The sequence below is a fragment of the Rutidosis leptorrhynchoides genome, chromosome 9 (assembly GCF_046630445.1).
Source record: "Rutidosis leptorrhynchoides isolate AG116_Rl617_1_P2 chromosome 9, CSIRO_AGI_Rlap_v1, whole genome shotgun sequence".
NCBI lineage: Eukaryota > Viridiplantae > Streptophyta > Magnoliopsida > Asterales > Asteraceae > Rutidosis > Rutidosis leptorrhynchoides.
This window is the reverse complement of record NC_092341.1, coordinates 323,038,286-323,045,345: the sequence shown is the minus strand read 5'-3', so window position 1 is coordinate 323,045,345 and position 7,060 is coordinate 323,038,286.

Sequence of the window (7,060 nt, the reverse complement as noted above, 5' to 3'; positions counted from 1 at the left end):
GACACAATAGGCACAATTCTGTGAATCGTCTTTCGTACGTGGTAATATCAAATCCTTGGGTTCGTAACCCTCTAAGTTCTGTCTTGAGCTTATTGACCTCGGTTCTGGGACGGTACTTCTCGTTCATCAAGTGCTTGAATGCTGACCACGGTAGTGCGTACGCATCATCTTGTCCCACTTGCTCTAGATAGGTATTCCACCATGTTAACGCAGAACCTGTGAAGGTATGCGTAGCGTACTTCACTTTGTCCTCTTCAGTACACTTACTTATGGCAAACACCGATTCAACCTTCTCGGTCCACCGTTTCAATCCGATCGGTCCTTCGGTTCCATCAAATTCCAAAGGTTTGCAGGCAGTGAATTCTTTGTAGGTGCATCCTACACGATTTCCTGTACTGCTAGATCCAAGGTTATTGTTGGTATGTAGCGCAGCCTGTACTGCGGCTATGTTTGAAGCTAGAAAAGTACGGAATTCCTCTTCATTCATATTCACGGTGTGTCGAGTAGTCGGTGCCATTTCCTTCAAAATAGTCAAATGGAACAAGTTAATCATACAGAATATTAAGAGTAGTTAATAGTATTTCGTAGCATAATATGAACTCATTTATAAAAGCTTTTTCTTCATATTAGCGTTTTATAAGTTTAAATTCGGGTAGTACCTACCCGTTAAGTTCATACTTAGTAGCTAATATACAATTCAACTACTACAATTCTATATGAAAAACTGATTATAATAATATTTCGCGTTCAAACTTTTATACAATATTTTACAAACTTACAATACCGCTTATTTTACATAAAGCATGAAATATAGCACACAATAACTTTGATACAAGATAGTTGTGAAGACAATTCTAGCTAGTACACAAGTCGTTCAGCAAAGGCAATAAAGACACGTAATTCATACGTCCAGAAACAAGTCATGCATTCTGGTTTTACTAGGACTACTTCCCATCCTTGGTCTTGTGCAACATAACCGTTATGGCCGTTGATAAGACAGCGTGTTGTAACGTCATCAAAGGGACGAGGGTTACGTAATGTCCAACAGTCCCGTAATAATCTAAAAACCTCATTTCTTACCCCCAATTACCGACTCCGTCACTTGTGGAAACGTTTTGTTTAATAGTTGTAGCCCGATGTTCTTGTTCTCACTTTGGTGAGAAGCGAACATTACTAATCCGTAAGCATAACATGCTTCTTTATGTTGCATGTTAGCCGCTTTTTCTAAATCACGAAGTCCAATATTCGGATATATTGAGTCAAAATAATTTCTTAACCCGTTGCGTAAAATAGCATTTGGGTTCCCCGCAATATATGCGTCAAAGTAAACACATCGTAACTTATGGGTTTCCCAATGTGATATCCCCCATCTTTCAAACGAAAGTCTCTTATAAACCAAGACATTCTTGGAACGTTCTTAGAATGTCTTACAAACTGATCTCGCCTTAAATAGTTGTGCCGAAGAATTCTGGCCGACTCTAGACAAGATTTCATCAATCATGTCTCCGGGTAGGTCTCTTAAAATATTGGGTTGTCTATCCATTTTGTGTTTTTAAACTGTAAAATAGACAAGAGTTAGATTCATAAAAAAAAATACTTATTAATACAAGCAATTTTTACATATATCATAAAGCATAAGAACACTATATTACATATATTACACCACACGAATACAACTATCTTATTCCGACTCGCTCGTTTCTTCTTCTTCGGTTTTGGTTCGTTTTGCCAAGTTTCTAGGGATATATGATGTTCCCCTAATACGAGCCGTCGTTGTCCACATTGGTTTAGAAAAACCTGGTGGTTTAGAGGTTCCCGGGTCATTGTTACAACTTAAGGACTTCGGGGGTTGACGATACATATAAAGTTCATCGGGGTTGGAATTAGATTTCTCTATTTTTATGCCCTTTCCCTTATTATTTTCTTTTGCCTTTTTAAATTCAGTTGGGGTAATTTCTATAACATCATCGGAATTCTCGTCGGAATCCGATTCATCGGAGAATTGGTAATCCTCCCAATATTTTGCTTCCTTGGCGGAAACACCATTGACCATAATTAACTTTGGTCGGTTGGTTGAGGATTTTCTTTTACTTAACCGTTTTATTATTTCCCCCACCGGTTCTATTTCTTCATCCGGTTCCGATTCTTCTTCCGGTTCCGATTCTTCTTCCGGTTCCGACTCTTCTTCCGGTTCTTCTTCGGGAACTTGTGAATCAGTCCACAAATCATTCCAATTTACATTTGACTCTTCATTATTATTAGGTGAGTCAATGGAACTTGTTCTAGAGGTAGACATCTATCACATAATATCAAACACGTTAAGAGATTAATATATCACATAATATTCATATGTTAAAAATATATAGTTTCCAACAAAAATGTTAAGCAATCATTTTTAAAGAAAACACGGTCGAAGTCCAGACTCACTAATGCATCCTAACAAACTCGATAAGACACACTAATGCAAATTTTCTGGTTCTCTAAGACCAACGCTCTGATACCAACTGAAATGTCCCGTTCTTATTGATTAAAAACGTTCCATATTAATTGATTTCACCGTTTTGCGCATAGCTAGTTGCGTTGCGTTCGTAAAATTATTTTGAGTTGAACGGTGAAGTCGAAAAAATTTAAATCGAAGCGAGTGGAAAGATACGATCCGGTAAAATTTTGGGTTATTTTTTTTTTTTTTTAGTCTGTTAATTAATTTATGGGTTTACATTTTATCCCCCTTTGTTGGGGGTTGAAATTATACATAGAGGTAATTTTAGGGGGTGAGTATGTAAGTGTTTTTGGAATGTCACTTTTGTTTGAAATAACGACCAAAATTGAGATTTCATTTAGTGTCTAGGTACAATACAATCTGAAATGTCGTTTTGGTTTGAAGTAACGATCAAAATTGAGATTTGCGAGGTTTTGACCTCTATATGAGACGTTTTTCAAAGACCGCATTCCTTTTTAAAACAAACCATAACCTTTATTTCATAAATAAAGGTTTAAAAAGCTTTACGTAGATTATCAAATAATGATAATCTAAAATATCCTGTTTACACACAACCATTACATAATGGTTTACAATACAAATATGTTACATCGAAATCAGTTTCTTGAATGCAGTTTTTACACAATATCATACAAACATGGACTCCAAATCTTGTCCTTATTTTAGTATGCAACAGCGGAAGCTCTTAATATTCACCTGAGAATAAACATGCTTTAAACGTCAACAAAAATGTTGGTGAGTTATAGGTTTAACCTATATATATCAAATCGTAACAATAGACCACAAGATTTCATATTTCAATACACATCCCATACATAGAGATAAAAATCATTCATATGGTGAACACCTGGTAACCGACAATAACAAGATGCATATATAAGAATATCCCCATCATTCCGGGACACCCTTCGGATATGATATAAATTTCGAAGTACTAAAGCATCCGGTACTTTGGATGGGGTTTGTTAGGCCCAATAGATCTATCTTTAGGATTCGCGTCAATTAGGGTGTCTGTTCCCTAATTCTTAGATTACCAGACTTAATAAAAAGGGGCATATTCGATTTCGATAATTCAACCATAGAATGTAGTTTCACGTACTTGTGTCTATTTTGTAAATCATTTATAAAACATGCATGTATTCTCATCCCAAAAATATTAGATTTTAAAAGTGGGACTATAACTCACTTTCACAGATTTTTACTTCGTCGGGAAGTAAGACTTGGCCACTGTTGATTCACGAACCTATAACAATATATACATATATATTAAAGTATGTTCAAAATATATTTACAACACTTTTAATATATTTTGATGTTTTAAGTTTATTAAGTCAGCTGTCCTCGTTAGTAACCTATAACTAGTTGTCCACAGTTAGATGTACAGAAATAAATCGATAAATATTATCTTGAATCAATCCACGACCCAGTGTATACGTATCTCAGTATTGATCACAACTCAAACTATATATATTTTGGAATCAACCTCAACCCTGTATAGCTAACTCCAACATTCACATATAGAGTGTCTATGGTTGTTCCGAAATATATATAGATGTGTCGACATGATAGGTCGAAACATTGTATACGTGTCTATGGTATCTCAAGATTACATAATATACAATACAAGTTGATTAAGTTATGGTTGGAATAGATTTGTTACCAATTTTCACGTAGCTAAAATGAGAAAAATTATCCAATCTTGTTTTACCCATAACTTCTTCATTTTAAATCCGTTTTGAGTGAATCAAATTGCTATGGTTTCATATTGAACTCTATTTTATGAATCTAAACAGAAAAAGTATAGGTTTATAGTCGGAAAAATAAGTTACAAGTCGTTTTTGTAAAGGTAGTCATTTCAGTCGAAAGAACGACGTCTAGATGACCATTTTAGAAAACATACTTCCACTTTGAGTTTAACCATAATTTTTGGATATAGTTTCATGTTCATAATAAAAATCATTTTCTCAGAATAACAACTTTTAAATCAAAGTTTATCATAGTTTTTAATTAACTAACCCAAAACAGCCCGCGGTGTTACTACGACGCCGTAACTCCGGTTTTACGGTGTTTTTCGTGTTTCCATATTTTAAATCATTAAGTTAGCATATCATATAGATATAGAACATGTGTTTAGTTGATTTTAAAAGTCAAGTTAGAAGGATTAACTTTTGTTTGCGAACAAGTTTAGAATTAACTAAACTATGTTCTAGTGATTACAAGTTTAAACCTTCGAATAAGATAGCTTTATATGTATGAATCGAATGATGTTATGAACATCATTACTACCTTAATTTCCTTGGATAAACCTACTGGAAAAGAGAAAAATGGATCTAGCTTCAATGGATCCTTGGATGGCTCGAAGTTCTTGAAGCAGAATCATGACACGAAAACAAGTTCAAGTAAGATCATCACTTGAAATAAGATTGTTATAGTTATAGAAATTGAACCAAAGTTTGAATATGATTATTACCTTGTATTAGAATGATAACCTACTGTAAGAAACAAAGATTTCTTGAGGTTGGATGATCACCTTACAAGATTGGAAGTGAGCTAGCAAACTTGAAAGTATTCTTGATTTTATGAAACTAGAACTTTTGGAATTTATGAAGAACACTTAGAACTTGAAGATAGAACTTGAGAGAGATCAATTAGATGAAGAAAATTGAAGAATGAAAGTGTTTGTAGGTGTTTTTGGTCGTTGGTGTATGGATTAGATATAAAGGATATGTAATTTTGTTTTCATGTAAATAAGTCATGAATGATTACTCATATTTTTGTAATTTTATGAGATATTTCATGCTAGTTGCCAAATGATGGTTCCCACATGTGTTAGGTGACTCACATGGGCTGCTAAGAGCTGATCATTGGAGTGTATATACCAATAGTACATACATCTAAAAGCTGTGTATTGTACGAGTACGAATACGGGTGCATACGAGTAGAATTGTTGATGAAACTGAACGAGGATGTAATTGTAAGCATTTTTGTTAAGTAGAAGTATTTTGATAAGTGTATTGAAGTCTTTCAAAAGTGTATAAATACATATTAAAACACTACATGTATATACATTTTAACTGAGTCGTTAAGTCATCGTTAGTCGTTACATGTAAGTGTTGTTTTGAAACCTTTAGGTTAACGATCTTGTTAAATGTTGTTAACCCAATGTTTATAATATCAAATGAGATTTTAAATTATTATATTATCATGATATTATCATGTATGAATATCTCTTAATATGATATATATACATTAAATGTCTTTACAACGATAATCGTTACATATATGTCTCGTTTAAAAATCATTAAGTTAGTAGTCTTGTTTTTACATATGTAGTTCATTGTTAATATACTTTATGATATGTTTTCTTATCATAGTATCATGTTAACTATATATATATATCCATATATATGTCATCATATAGTTTTTACAAGTTTTAACGTTCGTGAATCACCGATCAACTTGGGTGGTCAATTGTCTATATGAAACATATTTCAATTAATCAAGTCTTAACAAGTTTGATTGCTTAACATGTTGGAAACATTTAATCATGTAAATATCAATCTCAATTAATATATATAAACATGGAAAAGTTCGGGTCACTACAGCATGCACACCATTTCATAATACATCCAACTATAATTGACATAATAATAATCTTGATGAACTCAATGACTCGAATGCAACGTCTTTCAAAATATACCATGAATGACTCCAAGTAATATCCTTAAAATGAGCTAATGCACAGCGGAAGATTTCTTTAATACCTGAGAATAAACATGCTTTAAAGTGTCAACCAAAAGGTTGGTGAGTTCATAGGTTTATCATAACAATCATTTCAATATATTAATAGACTACAAGATTTCCGTTTATAAATATATGTACACTCGCAAGTGTATAAAAGTATTCTATAAGTTGTAGGCACCCGGTAACAAGCCTTAACGTTCATGTTTTACCCTCTGAAGTACACCAGATCAGGTGTGTTTAAAATAACCTCGAAGTACTAAAGCATCCCATAGTCAGGATGGGGTTTGTCAGGCCCAATAGATCTATCTTTAGGATTCGCGCCTACCGTACATAGACAAGTAGTTTAATGTTACCAAGCTAAGGGTATATTTCTGGTTTAAACCCACGTAGAATTAGTTTTAGTACTTATGCCTATTTCGTAAAACATTTATAAAAAACAGCGCATGTATTCTCAGTCCCAAAAATATATTTAAAAGGGAGCAAATGAAACTCACCATACTGTATTTCGTAGTAAAAATACATATAACGTCATTTAACAAGTGCAAGGTTGGCCTCGGATTCACGAACGTATCAATATTGAGATTCAATATTGCAGAAAAGTACGTAGACGCAATGGAGATAATAAACACTAGATTGACCTCACGAGCATACCCATGAACCATACCCATCACCTCCATAGCTATAACCCATAATTTCCTTAGCTTCGACTCATTCAAAAAACTATTTTGAAATCACTCGGACATCACTCCGTCGTAATATTTTATGTATACTAATAATATCTTGAAATAATATAGAGCAAATATATATATATATATA